Raw genomic sequence first — 15523 nt, forward strand, 5'->3', positions numbered from 1 at the left:
TTAATCTTAGCTGGAATTTATAAGTGTTCACAATCTCGGGATAAAACTGTAGATTCGTGTGACAAAACGCTCGCCACAAACTCTCGTTCATATTTATACGAAGCTAGATAGATTCATTATATGGTAGATACTCTCAGTATCACCTTGGTGAAAGACCAGAATTCAGAATCAAAACATTGCTTGAAATTGCTTTTGCCGTGATTGGTGACTTATTCTCTTTCCCCTATCAACACCATCCAGCCTAACAACACATCTAAATTGGGGACGTCATAGTTGGCTCCAGGCAATCGGGAACAGTAGGGACTCTCGTGCTGTCACATAAACAAGTTATTTTACAAAACAACAAATTTATTTACAAAATTGTACGTATACCTACTGCAAAATGAATATTATTGTAGCATGAGGGAAGATTTATATCAGACACCTGTAATTTATTAAAACGGCAATTAATTATTTGATTAACAATGATGCGTTGAATCTATATATCTGATTAATTAAAAACCGACCTGTCTTTCGAGCAAGCGACACGACGCCACTTGCCAAACCAAAATACATAATTCATGCCCACTGTGATATAATTGAAAGATTGTTTGAATTTGGTCCAATTGCGTGAAAGAGACTATAATATTGGAGCATTGGTTGGTTTAGTGCGTCACCTGGCCGCCAGATGAAAGAGCGGCGCTTCAACAGGTAATGTTGTAATTTCGCGCTAGCGGCCAGTCGAGAAACGAACGTTGTAGGGGTCGGACGCGTCGCTACTTTCCGGATGCAAACATCGCGATCTATTAAAACCTTAATAATCCAAAGTTTGTTTAAAAAGTTACTAAAAACGAATGAAATTGTGAAAAAACAACAATCCCCGTGATGGATCCAATGTTGAAAGTGATTTGATCATAAACAAAATATTAAAAATCGCGTTGTTCACCTTTTTTTAATTACAAATCAGTGTTTTACGAGAATGGATTATTCAATACCTGTGATCTGCAGATAGATTTTCAGTAAAGTTCAACTGTTACTAAATTGAGAGTGAACTCTTTGTTAAAAATAATAAATCAAAGTTTTAACATAAATTTATTGTTGCATTGACTTCAAAGCTAGTACCTTTTTTTTACACTAATTTCCGTCTTGTGTTTTAAAGTCGTGAGTTGTTGTTTCGTGAATTTATTAGATAAACATCGGTAGTTTAAATCTTTAATAATTCTTTTTTAAAGTCATTTTGTGTCTGCGGACAGGTTTTGTAAGAATGGTGGTTCGATACGTAATTGTAAATTAAATGTTTACGGTTCTTGTGAATTGGGTGCAGTTTTTACAATCAGGAAATCAGAAATCACCACAGATCGGTGAGTGTAAACCACAGTTTTATTCCTTTTACCGAAATGTTATTGACGTTTTTATTTTATAGAATATCGCTAAAACATTTCCGTGTATACCTACAATGATTGGTAGGTACCTACTTACTTTCTTGGTGAAAACGTTGCTAAAACGTTTTAAACGTTGCTTCAAATAGCCTTGTTTGGTGACCAGATCTGAATGGCCAGATACTCCTCAATCTCCCCTTCCCCACGCCAGGACAGTTGGAAGCAATTGTTGCCCAGTATTCACAGTGCCATTGTTCAATAGTGTTTTAAAATATTGTAATAAACTTGATGAGGTTAGGATTGTCCAAAGAAGTGCAGCCACTCCACAAAGGAGTGCTGAAACCAACCCTTATGGTCACTTTGGGTAGTGAAGCATGGAACTGGCAGAGGAAGGATTAAGACGACACATTACCCTAAAATAAAGTCAGCTGTGAGAATCTTAACCGAAGTCAGTGAATTAGGCGTGTACAAAAATGTGCTAGGGTCAAATTTGCCCCTGCAAATATAAAATGGGAATCATAAAGATGTAGGTGGAGACGGTATGTATTTGGGGTAAACTTCGGTTTATGGGCGAAATTCCTAAAAAATAAAACTAGTTATTTTTATACTAACTTTGGGCCGGGGAAGCCGAATCTGGAAGAATTAGGTTGCGGCAAGCAATATTAACTGAATTACACGACTTTAAAATTTCGACGCACAAACAATTTAACCGGCCATTTTGAACGCTTTCTGACAATAAAACTAGTTATCTTTATACATCTTTATACTAACTTTGGGCCGGGGAATCCGAATCCGAAAGAAATCCGGTACTATTAACTGAGTTATAGGGTTTTGAAATTTCGTACGCGATACATAGAAACCATGTTTTATTTATCAACAATCAACTATGACTTAAGAAAATCAAATTAATAACTATTTCAATTTCAGTAGTGCCAACCAAAAAAAGAAAAGTGTTGCCATATAATAATAATATTTTTTTACAAAATAGGTTAGGTTTTTAGTTTGGGTTAGAGTAGGCAGAAGAACATGGGAAAAAGGTATTAGAATTAAATCACAAACCAGTCTGTACAAACCTAGCGTAGCCCACAAACTACTTGAAAACTGGGATATAACTCTAAAGGGGACGCGAGCAGACGTTATTAAAGGGGCAATTTTGTGTAACAGGAAATAACATGGAAAAAAGGTATTAGTATTAAATCACAAACCGTCTATACAAACCTAGCGTAGCCCACAAACTACTAGAAAACTGGGATAAAACTCTAAAGGGGACGCGAGTGGGCGTTATTAAAGGGTCATTTTTTTGTTATAGAAAATCACAGTTAGGTTAGGTTATATATATATACATAAATTAAGTATTTACAAGATTTTAAATAATAAACTACCAATCTGGCAAATGATATTTAATTTTCAGAATTTTCCATGCATTGATATTATTATATGGCAACACTTTTTATTTTTTGGTTGGCACTACTGAAATTTCAAAAGTATTAAAAAGTTATTAATTTGATTTTCTTAACAGTGACAAAATATGGCGGCGGACTGTCCGAGGTCATAATATCAGATCGCGAAGTGCAATTTTATTAAACTTTGATCGGCTGTATCTCCCTCAATTTTTTTTTATTCAATTCCCAGAGTTTGGCGTAATCTGCATTCCTCCCAAGATAACTAGTTTTATTGTCAGAAAGCGTTCAAAATGGCCAGTTCAATTGTTTGTGCGTCGAAATTTTAAAGTCGTGTAATTCAGTTAATATTGCTTGCCGCAACCTGATTCTTCCAGATTCGGATTCCCCGGACCAAAGTTAGTATAAAAATAACTAGTTTTATTTTTTAGGAATTTCGCCCATAAACCGCCCATAAACTAGCAGGCTTAGAAAATTGATAAACATATTAAGAGGAAGCTACAAGCCAAAAATGCGTATATTTTTGATATTCCTTGTATTGTAGGTAATATGCATTAAAATCGCTTGAGTCTAGAAACGTTCGATTTCAAGCACAAAACTGGTTTTTATTTATTTTGTAAATAATTTTATAATAAAGCAAAAAAAGTTAATCATGTGAAACAGTCACAGATAATCTTAGCTGTAATACTGTATTTTTAAAAAGTTGTTTCCTTTATGCGTTCATACATTTCTATTGAAAAACAATATTTTTTAGTAGTTTACATTTATATTTTTTATTGAGTAATTTATTTTTTTATTGGTATTCTATTCAAGCGAAACGATAGAAATACTTTGAATTTATATAAAGCATATTTTTTGGTATTCATAATGTACACATATTCGTTATAAAGATTAATCAAAATAGTGATTTGGCATTAAGCTTCGCCTTAAAAAAATCTTGAATGTTTCCAAATTAATAAAACCTCGGAAGTTACCAATTCATCGTCCAGAAAAATAAAATCTGGTTCTTACCGATAATTTTATACTTAAACGTTTTGTAAAATTTTCAAATCGTTTTACGTAAAATATTTTAATGCTTAGGTAGGTACTGTTTTGTTATTCGTAAATATAAATAACATACATCCTTGGGTATCATCTGTCTGAAAAACGATATTGTAGATACGAAATCGTCGGAATTAATAAATGGCAAATCCTCGTTATTAGAGTATTGTGTCGCCTTAAATATACTATCATTGAGATCATTTGGGCATGTGTAGGCTAAAACAGTGCTGATCCAAATGTGTATATGATAAAGAAAATTGGGGCATGCAGGGCAGATGGACGAAGAGATAACTGGAAGGAGAATATATGACGTGGAAGCTAATGAATGAGTCAGAATAATAGAACATTGTCTTTGATAAGATGTATGAAAGTGAATGAAGCAAGGAGTATGTGCCAAGACCGAGTTGTGTGGCGTCTATCCTCTCTGCCTACCCCTGCCAGGAAACAGAGTGATAACTCATTAGTTTGAAGTAAATGACTTGGTCTCCATTATTATCTAAATAACAGACGTGTCCTTTTTTTCTAATATCAACTTGGCCCCCTTGTCCAATGAAACGGAAATATATTTTAAACAAAAAGGAAGCAAGGTTTAATATCTATTTTCTAACAAATGATAATAAAAAACAAAACAAGGTAAGTTATACAAATTTTAAAAGCGTTCTTCCGATTAGCTGACAATTTCTTGTCATTATTACAATTCATCCTTGCTGAAAACTATGAAACTGTGACTCAATTTTCACAAGCAATAGTCACTTTTTGTTGGTAATTTAACGCACGACACAATGTTAAAGTAGCCGAACTCAATGTATACATTACATAACTCGCTCCAATACAATGTTGTATTTGTATGTCTTTCATAAAATACAAAACTAGTATCTTCCTGCTTTAAATGTAATGAATAATTACACATTGAAGAAATGAGTCTTGGAAAATTTCATACGTTGAAATCATATTATTTTTTTAAGTTTTAAAATTTGGTCAATCCCAATAATTACGATTATAAATTCTAAAAATAATTATCATGTTCGTGTTTTAAATTTACAGCTATGAATAAAACAAATAATAAAAATACTGGCCGTAGGACAAATTGGTTTGATGGTCAAAGTTTTAAAGAAAGCAACAGTAAAAATCTTGTAAGATTCTTATTAGAAGTCTATCCTCATGAAAAATAGGACAAAAGTACCTCCCAACCGCAAAAAGGTTGAGAACCTTAAAAGTGTTTTAATTGTGTACTTACTAATAAACCTGCATTAACTTTTAACACTGTACTCGCAAGAAAAATTAGAACCTATTTCAAATTTTACATAGTAGTTTGAACATAATATTAAGATGAAGATTCTGATATTAGATTGAACAGGGCGATTCTGAGAGTCACCATCTTGAAGCATTTAGCGCATTATATAAAAATAAGATTCAGATTAATGTATATTGTTAATGATGATACTTAATGAACAAAAAATGAAAAAAAAAGAGAAAGGGAAATTTTGTTGCTTGGCCTGGCCTCCATGAAATCTTCACCACCAACAAACATGTAAATGCATCTCCATGTAAACACTAAAAGCAAATTAATAAAACACCTAGGAAACAAACACTTCCTTTCAAATACAGTAGTGGAAGCATGGAATAAACTTCCATAACATGTCATTGATACTACTAATATACACACTTCCTTGCAAATAGATTAGGGGAAGCATGGAAAAAACTTCCACAACATGTCATTGATACTACTAATATACACACTTCCTTGCAAATAGATTAGGGGAAGCATGGAAAAAACTTCCACAACATGTCATTGATACTACTAATATACACACTTCCTTGCAAATAGATTAGGGGAAGCATGGAAAAAACTTCCACAACATGTCATTGATACTACTAATATACACACTTCCTTGCAAATAGATTAGGGGAAGCATGGAAAAAACTTCCACAACATGTCATTGATACTACTAATATACACACTTCCTTGCAAATAGAGTAGGGGAAGCATGGAAAAAACTTCCACAGCATGTCATCGATACTACTAATAAACACTTCCTTGCAAATAGAGTAGTGGAAGCATGGTACAAACTTCCACAACATGTCCATTTGACCGGTCGGTGACCGAGTTGACATCGCGCTTGGGTCCCACCCAGGCGTAGTGTGTTCAATTCCTCGGCTGGCTAAGTCCTCCATCACAACACAGGCAACATTTTCCGCTTACGGTGGTGGTAGTAGGAGATTTTAAAATATATTGTCAGGTTATTCGTAACCCAGGAAAGTTTGTCTTTCTTAAAAAAAAAATGTCATCGATACTACTAATATAAACACTTCCTTGCAAATCGAGTAGTGGAAGCATAGAACAAACTTCTAAAATTATTGTGAAATCAGATATAAGCGCATCACCAGAGTGCTGCCGCTCATAATAATGTCTTCTGTCCTATTCGAAGTGGATCAATGTAAAACAAACTCTAAACAAAATTCTTGCCTGAACAGACAATGTAACAATTATGAGAATAACACATTTTCAAAAGTGGACATCTTCAAGATAAAATATTAAAACAGTTTTTTTCTGACGTGACTTTTCTGTTTTGTTATATAGGTAATTCTGTTATGAAGTTAATTTGGTTCACGTCCTTTCAACTTATCATATTTTAGTTTTTGTATTAAATAATTCTATTCTGTTAATTCTGTTCATTTCTTATCACGGGTTGAAAATTCATAAAAGGTTGTATTTTGATAAAATTTAAAAAATGATAAAATTCCACTTTTGATTTCCCAAAGATTATTAAATAAACTTTTCTTGACACCACTGAAAACAAACCACAAATTTATATTTTTTGCGAATCTCGTAAATATTTTCTGTTTTGTATTTTGTAGATAAAGGTGTATTATTTGTGATTTATTATGCCGATGCTGTGAGACAGTTTATTCGTTTAGTTTAGATCAGAGGTTCCCAACTCTTTGGGCCCATTACCACTTTTCAAAGTACCTACCTGTGAATATTTTTCAAAAAATAATTACCTGAATATACAAGAAAGTTCAGTCACAAAATCTTTTGGAATTTTTAAATAGCTTTAAATGTTGTCCCAACAAAAAGCTTTGAATCCTCTATTGTTTAAAAATAAGTTAGTGTAAAAAGTACTCCTATCGCCTACCAAATACTACCAAATCGCCCCCCAAGCATTTTTGATTGCCCATCGAGCTACTTCAATCGCCCACCGGTGGGCAGTATATTACCCACGTTGAGAAACACTGGTTTAGATTGGTAATTTTCTTTTGAGATATGTTGCTGGAAAAATGGTGAAATTGCCTTAACCTTTTACTTAGAATAAACTAGATAGGTCCTTACAGTATCTACTCACCCTTAACTAGTCGAATGACGTCTTTATCCATTCACAAGCTGTATGTAATAGATGTAGATAATTTGATTAAAAAGTTATCCAGTAATGTTGGCCTCACTGGGTGGGTTACCCGTGCTGAGGCCTTCGTAAAAGTAAAAACATGGCTGAGAGAACAAAGTGATATTCAACTTACAAACATTATGGAGACGATGGAGAGACAACTTGAAACTATATAAAAAAGTTTAAAAACTACATGCCACCTCAGAACAGGAAACCCTAGTGAGGAGGGCTGTGTAAATGTTGAATTTATACATATATTATACCTTATATGTATAATTACTACTCGTACATCATGTACAAACTTTGCAATTGCAACTGATAAAAAAGAATAGAGAACCCAAAAAACTTTTTTTTCTCGATGCATTCCGACGGACTTCGTGGTCTAGGGGTAATTCTTTCGACTAGCAATCCGGAGGACGCGGGTTCAAATCCCAGTGTGCTCAAGTAATTATATTTAATAATTTTGGTGTTTTTTCATAATTAATTAATTTGAAATAATACATAGTATATTTTTAGTGAAATATGCTTTTAGTATCTATCTGATGAAAGACCTTCATACCGAATGAAAATGTTGCTTGAAATGGATATTTTCGAGATCTGAATAGCACTTGGCACTAATTACTTACCCACCTTTCTCTTTCCCATCTCCTTTCCCTTTAAAAAAACATTATTTTGGCATCAAGGAATAAACTATTGGAACCTTCCCCTGTAGCTACTGAATTTTTAATTTGACCATAAAAACTTCCAATCTTGGCTTCAGTTACTCAAAAGCGAAATTCTTAGAGAAAAAGTTACACCCAACACAAAATAGAAATTCTTAACCAAAAAGTTATACCCAACACAAAATAGAAATTCTTAACCAAAAAGTTATACCCAACACAAAATAGAAATTCTTAACCAAAAATTTATACCCAACACAAAATAGAAATTCTTAACCAAAAAGTCATACCCAACACAAAATAGAAATTCTTAACAAAAAAGTTATACCCGACACAAAATAGATATTCTTAACCAAAAAGTTATACCCAACACAAAATAGAAATTCTTAACCAAAAAGTTATACCTAACACAAAATAGAAATTCTTAACCAAAAAGTTATTCCTAACACAAAATCGAATCCAAACGAATGTGGCGTAGATTTACTTATCAGTTTCCTCGCCTATACCTTTACCACTAGTTTCTGGACGCCATGTACTTTAGAAGGTGTGAGTGACTCATTCATGGCAAGACATATTGCCGTACAACACATCTAATTTAGTTTTTCTGGGAAGCAGGCGACACCTAGCCCTTTATGTGCAAAGTGTTATATATTTATATACAAATACAACTATGTATGTACTAAGGTTCATTTGAGAAGGTTCAGGGACAGAGCGCAAGCGGAGTGATTTATTAAACACAACGTTATATTGTTATTAAAATCGTGGATTTTCCCTCCTGTTAATTAAATTAAAAAAGCTTACGTTTTTCTTATAATTTTTATTTACTTATTGAAGCCCATTGCTGTTAGTCAAACATACAAATGTCGGTTTTCTGTGCGTGCGTTAGTTAGTCCCGCGTGAAATCTTGTTCACAAACAATTTGTATTTAAGTGTAATTAAAATCAGCTGTGTGAGATAGATTACCTATCTACCTATAATATAATATTTCATTATTAATTTTTAAAATTGGAAATGATTAAGAATCATGAATTCAGACTGTCCCGTGATTTTTGGAGTAGGTTGGTAGGTATTAAACATCAACACTCCTTGCTTCGTTCATATTCATACATCGTCTCATACATTTTCTTCCGTTATTTTGACTCAAAACATATTCTGCTCATGTATTGGATTCACTTGATCGTGCCATGTCATCTTATTAATGTATTATATTTAGATAAGACATGATGCGAAAAAATAGGTTCCGCTTTTTGACGTGCAACTGACCTCCAACTCTCCCAACGCTCTAACTAAAACTACCGAATCCGGTCTACGCGCACCGCTTATCGTGCTCTAATAGTGGAACAAGTTTCGTCAAGATATTAGTAGCACCTCTAATTATAGCTCTATGTGTCTTCTTCGGACGTTCCCGACTTTTTCTATCATTCAGTAATGCCCATGGGCATATTTATAAGGGACGTAAATACGTGCATCATCTGTCGTTGTTGCTTACTGAACGAGAGAACAAGTCAAATTATTGCTGAATGTAGTGCACCCAGTACAACTGTCATTTATAACAACGATTTCACTAAACTTGGGTAAACATATAGAAAAATGAGACACATTTCATTTTAAAAAAATTAGCCCGTAAGGAAAAAATACGATTGAACATCAATTCCCAGGAACTAGTGTCGACAACTCTATCATAATCTTGGTCGAAATACGCCAAATACCTATCGGTTGGGACCGACATTTATTTCTTACATTTACTGTTGTAATGTTATCAAATTACAGAGTAATGCGTATTGTCAGAGAGTGTAGGCGTGATTGCCGCCAATCATAGAATGCATTGTCATCGACAACGAGTTTTTCTGCCGAGTTTCAGCTCGATTGAATGTCGAGAAATGAGTTAATTTCCACTTTGATTTGTATTAATTCATTCGCGAAAAAAAATGTAAAGTTAAATACATAGTTGTAAATTTTTGCTTGTTTAACTTAGAAGTTTCCCAAGAATAGTTAGTTATATTCAGAGAAATTATTTTTTAAACATATCCATATGGTTACGTTGAAATTTAAAAGGTTAATTAAAAAAAATAAAAATATAAACTCTATTTTATTATTATTATCTAAAAACATGGCATGAAGAAAAGACATCGAATTATGCGCATTTTTAAAGAAATAATCTATTAGCTAAATTATTTTCCATTCTGTTTTACTGAAATTGTTGCTTCTCATTGTTATACATATAACTGAAACAAAGTGTTTTAAATATAAAATATGAACATTAACCGCGTTCCGACTTATAAATTTGAAACATAGCATTTTAAATTTGCGTCAATCTGTACGTAGAATGGCTATTGCTAATAAAATAATCAACGAAAGAGACAGCAATGGGCATTTAAGAGACAGTTACATTAAGTCAAGCTTAGAAGCAACTGATATACCGGGCCACAGAGTTAAGACGAGAAAATACCCTAAAATAAATCCAGAATCTTAAGAGCGTAAGTGAAGCAGCTATGCACAAAATTGTGTGGTGCGCGGTTCTAATGTATTGGACGGACCTGTAGATGAATTTGCCCTATCAAATCTCTAAAATAAAGTTAGAATCTTATCGACATAAGTGATGAATTCGTGCAAAACAATATTCGGCTCGCGGCCCGGTGTAATGGACGGACCTATGGTCGACTTTTCCTTAGCAGACCTAGAAAATCGATCTTTCCGTGGGGTTTATTGTAATTATTTCTAATGAACGTTTTACTAAAATCTCAAATGTTTCAAGAGGGATCCATCGGGAAGTTACTAATACATCGTCTAGAAAAATAAAATCTGGTGCTTACCGCTTATTTTGTAGAAAAGTTTTACAAATTTTTTTCAAATGGTTTACATAAAATATTTTAATGGTATTTAAATTATAATATTTTATTGATCTTAAATATAAATAACTTGCATCCGTAGAGGTTCACCTAGAAACATTTGAGATTTTAGTAATACGTTCATCAGAAATAATTAAGATTGAGCGTCGAGCAAACCCCCGTTAATTAAGTACCTAGTTATTATAGACTGACATATAAGTTATATTTAGTAATGGTACCACGAGTTTTATCTTGCCACGGCTCCAACCAGTAAGTCTAGCACGGTCAAATCGATAACTTAACAATATGGAATCAATATGCTTATTTTCCGAGGATTTCGTTTCTCCAAGCTCGAACGATTCAATTGATCTCGTAAATGACTTCTTTCAATTTCAAGAGCTTCGTTAGTTCACCTCCGTTCATTAATAAGCCAGTAATTTTGCATAACGAACAATATTCTTCATACAGTTGTCTAGGTATTTTGACAGTTAACAAAGCTCGGGAAAGCGCTGAAAGCGGCGGCCTTTGTTTACCGAATGTCGGAATCATATGCTGGCCATGCTCGCAAATATCTTATTGATATAGGGAGCAACGTACATTTATATCTCACAAGCTAAGGTTAAGAAGCAATCGAATTATCGGCCCTATTTCATTTCTCCGGCTGACTTTGGCGCCAACATCTGTAACAGGCGGTCATTTTAACTTTTAACCTGACCGCTGCACTTCACGCGGTCGCCACCGATCAAAAAGAGTCAAACCAACAAAACACGAACCAAATTATTGCGCATTGCTCGATTCTCCTCTTTTCACTCGGGCGCCATATTATAGATTCAGTGAGCGAACGTCCGGTAAGACCGGTTTTTCTTCCTGGCTGCAAACGCCGTCAGCCATATTATTTCAAATTACGCGATCACGTTCCGATACGATTCAATGCTCAAAACAAAAATCAAAAAATATCTGTATACGGATCACATTATTTTTTATACGATGTGATTTTGTAGTTTTGACTATGTGCCAATGTTCGAATGGCGGACATAATTCGAATTTCAAAATAACTTCGATCGATGTCCGAGCGCTTTGTTTATACGAAGTTGTATTCAGTTCGTATGAGATTTTAAAATATGAGCATGGATTATATTACTGCGTGGATTTTGTATTTTTGGTTCTCTGGTCAACTTATTGACGAATTCACCGATGGTCGCTATATTTTCGATGGCCGAACTGTTCGTGTTCGTGTGATTGACTGCGAGTGCAACACGGTGTTAATGAACTGGGAGAAGGTAGGAGGAAGATCCGCCTACTCGGATATTGTTGTTTCATAATAAATACGTTTACGCGCGCCCTAACAAACTGCCTTCAGTTACGGGAATTTTTAATTAAATATTTGTGGTAAACAAAATTGTTGGAAAACTTGGACATTAAGTATATGCATGTGACGACAGCACTCTTTTACTTATAGGTAAATAGATAATAGAAAAAAGAGAGATTGGACACGGAAGCGTGCCGACTGTCGCTGCAATGAAATATATGCGTTTGGTTTATAGGTTGCGGGTTCAAATCCCGGCGTGTTATTTCACATATAATTCACTTAAAATAATATATATCTTCGGAGGTAAAGTGTTTAAACTTCGGGGGGTGATTATATACGATATTACAAGTAAAGTTTTTTCAAAATTTCAAAGTTTTAAGCTATGGTGAAAAAAAAAATAATATTTTTTATGGGTAAAAAACAACGGAATTTCGAAAAAATGTTATTCGTCTTTTTTACTTCCACCACTTTACCCCCGCTAACCCTTTATTTTTTTACTATAAGACGGGTCAGTGGCAGAGTTGGTATCGCATCTGGGTCCCTCTCAGGCGTCATGAGTTCAATTCCTCGGCTGACTAAGTCCTCCATCACTACACAAGCAACATTTTCCTGTGACCCAGGAATGTTTTTCTTGCTTCAAAATTGCTTTAAAATACTCCAATTAGAGATGTCGTAGTCTCACCGACTTCAGACGGTTGTGAGAATTTGGTACTCTTGGGCAGTATTTACATAAAAATGGAAGAATTTTTTTTTTTTTTGCTGTAATACATCTATTTTAAAATGTCTTGTTTATACTGAGGATACAAACCTCGCCAAATTCTGACCGGGTAGAATCGACTATTATTTCGTTTATTAAATACTGTAATGTCATCCGATTTCATAGAAATGCGTATACCACCGCGTGTGTGTACGTGATTTAAAAAATGCATTGTCATCGACAACGAGTCAATTTGCCTAGCTTCAGCTAGATCGTATTTCGGGAAGTGTGTTAATTTCCGCTTCCAAAGTTTGTATTCATTCATTACCGAAAACAATGGAGAAATTCAAATAATCTATGTAAATAAAAATGTTAATGTTTATATTTATTATATAGATGTCACCTGCGGTAGGCAAAAACATATTTTTTACTGCAAAGATAGACTGCGCCGCAGCAACGCGTTGCGGGGTATAGCTAGTGTGTTTATAAAGGATAGCGGCGCTGTGCGTATATGCAATTTGCAGCAATATGGATGGCGACACGCGTTGTGAGCTCGGTTTCATACTAATAATGGTTTATGGCCATTCTCCCTTGTTTCTGGTGAAAACATAGCTATTTATTTAAGGTATCTAAATAAATAGTAAGGTTTTTAACCCTCTTACAGCCGAGGGAAACATAAACTTATTATTTATTTGGTAGCCATTTCAAAAGAGCAGGTGTTGAGGGGACTCGGGACTCTACCTGTTTTGCCATTTCGCACCTGCCTTACGAAGAGAGGTCGAAAAGTCGAATATTAAAATATAGCTAGCTAATATACCTACATATTATACCAGTGGCAGTTTTCTCCAAAGTGCGTTTGTGCGGTAAATCCCCATTAAAAAGATGAGAAAATTTATTTATTCAAGATGTAACATTACATTTTTTAGTGTGAATAAATGTGAGAATAAAGGTGATAATCTTAAATAAAAAGATTCATACTTAGAGAATATAGTTTATTGTAAAACAAAAACATAGCAAGAGACTCAATGAATAATTTAAATATAAATAATCTCAGGGTGCGACTAACCTCGAAGAAACGTTAGTAGGTCGGTATATTATTACGTAAAAATAATTAACATGGTGATTGAAAGTTATGCTACATTGTAGGTAGTAAAATGAATTATAATTTTAAATATCATTACTATAAATATTAAGGGCGCCAGTTCCATATATATACGATAGAACAAAATTTATAATTTATAGTAAACCAATGAAAGTAAAAAAGAGAAACTAAAGATTGAATATTTGACTTGAATATTGAAAATTGAAATGCATAATGATAAACTAAAAACTTCCCGATTTCGTGTTGACCGCCATCCGCGAAGAGTCCTTTCTTCCCCGTACGTGTGATTGCTGGATCCGCCACCCGAATACTGAAGACGAAGCTCCTTTTGTTCTGTCAGCCAAACACCGAACCTTCTCTCATGGTGTCGCCAGTTGTCGGACATCCACACCAAATAATGTAAATCAACGGGTACTTAATTTATCCCGTTACAAAGATAAATTTGCATTATAATAATATCAGCATATTATAAACAGTACGACATTAAAATTCCGCATTTAAAATCCACGCGACCAAAAATTTGGTTGGTATTCCCATTTTGTGCGTTATAGAATCAGCACAAAATGCTTCATGAAAATACATTACAATCGCCCTGACGGTATTATCGAAATTTTTTGTCAAATTAAGACTATCCTGGTGCGCCGTGAACCATGATGTTTGATACCACGTGACCTCCGGAGTTTGACGGATCGCGCGGCCGGCCGGTCTTTGCGCACAATAACGATGCAAGTTAATTGTTATTTATTATGTTATGTTTTGGAATTTATCATTCTATAGCAGTTTTTGTACATTTTTATATTCTTCTTCCTGGATTTCTCCAACCGTACTGGTATCTGTAATCTACTAGTAAAATGAACAGATTTAAATGTATCTATACTTATAATTTCGTATTTAAAATTCAACCTTTTTTTAGATAAGACGCTATATGTATTCGTTAGTTACCTGTACGAAAGTTTCGGCAAATGCCGTATTATAACTCGTTAGTTATGCAATATTATATTGAGCTTTCTACAATATACAGCGACAACAACAGTAAGTACATTTTGATTAAATATATATTTAATTTCTGAACCCCCACTTGAAAAAACCACGAAGCACCACTGGTATTGATGTAGTTACAACCTTTCAGAGACAGTTGGCTCTCGTTAATAAATAATTAGTCAAACCGTCTTTATTGACCCCTAAAAGGAAAAAAACTAAACATGATGTATAAACGCTTTTAATTTTATTGTTGTGATTTATAATATTAATGATTAATTAAAAATATCGATTTCGGACGGGAGAAAAATGAGTATTGCCGGTTTATTAAATTCCTGTTAAAGGTGATAGCAGGCCATTTCCTAATGGACTATTGATACTTTCATAAAATATCGTAACACGCGTTTATTCAGCTGCGATTATACTAATGACGAAATGCGAAAATGATAGAATTTTTAAGAACGCGTGTTCTGACATCGCCATAAAACATTCCTGTTTTAATCATAGTTTATAAGAAAAACCTGTCAATTTATTCGTTAAAGGCCTGCAGTCCCGTTTTTAACAAGAATACGAACAATTTGAAGAGTTTTTTTTAATACTCTAGCTGTATTACACGTATTGCTGTGGCTTAGTCTGTAAATGCAGATAGAGAAACAATAACTTGTGTTGCTTTTACGTCCAACAGATAGCGCTGTTATATATAAAGCATGTTTTTACCTGTCACAGGTGACATCTATATAAATCAGTCAATGTAAAGGTACACGCGTA

At 34.0% G+C, this 15523-nt stretch overlaps 1 protein-coding gene across 1 annotated transcript in view; it reads left to right on the plus strand.

The window, feature by feature from the left end:
• Positions 1-775: 775 nt before the first annotated feature.
• Positions 776-15523, plus strand: part of LOC149414746 (uncharacterized) — a 399618-nt gene continuing 384870 nt past the window's right edge. Inside the window, exon 1 of the mRNA XM_089643066.1 lies at positions 776-1340. The gene's annotated coding sequence lies outside the window, so the exon portion shown is untranslated. The remainder of the gene's footprint in view (positions 1341-15523) is intronic.

This window comes from Hesperophylax consimilis, chromosome 19, assembly GCF_061612785.1.
Source record: "Hesperophylax consimilis isolate HC1 chromosome 19, BYU_Hcon_1.0, whole genome shotgun sequence".
Taxonomy (NCBI): Eukaryota; Metazoa; Arthropoda; class Insecta; order Trichoptera; family Limnephilidae; genus Hesperophylax; species Hesperophylax consimilis.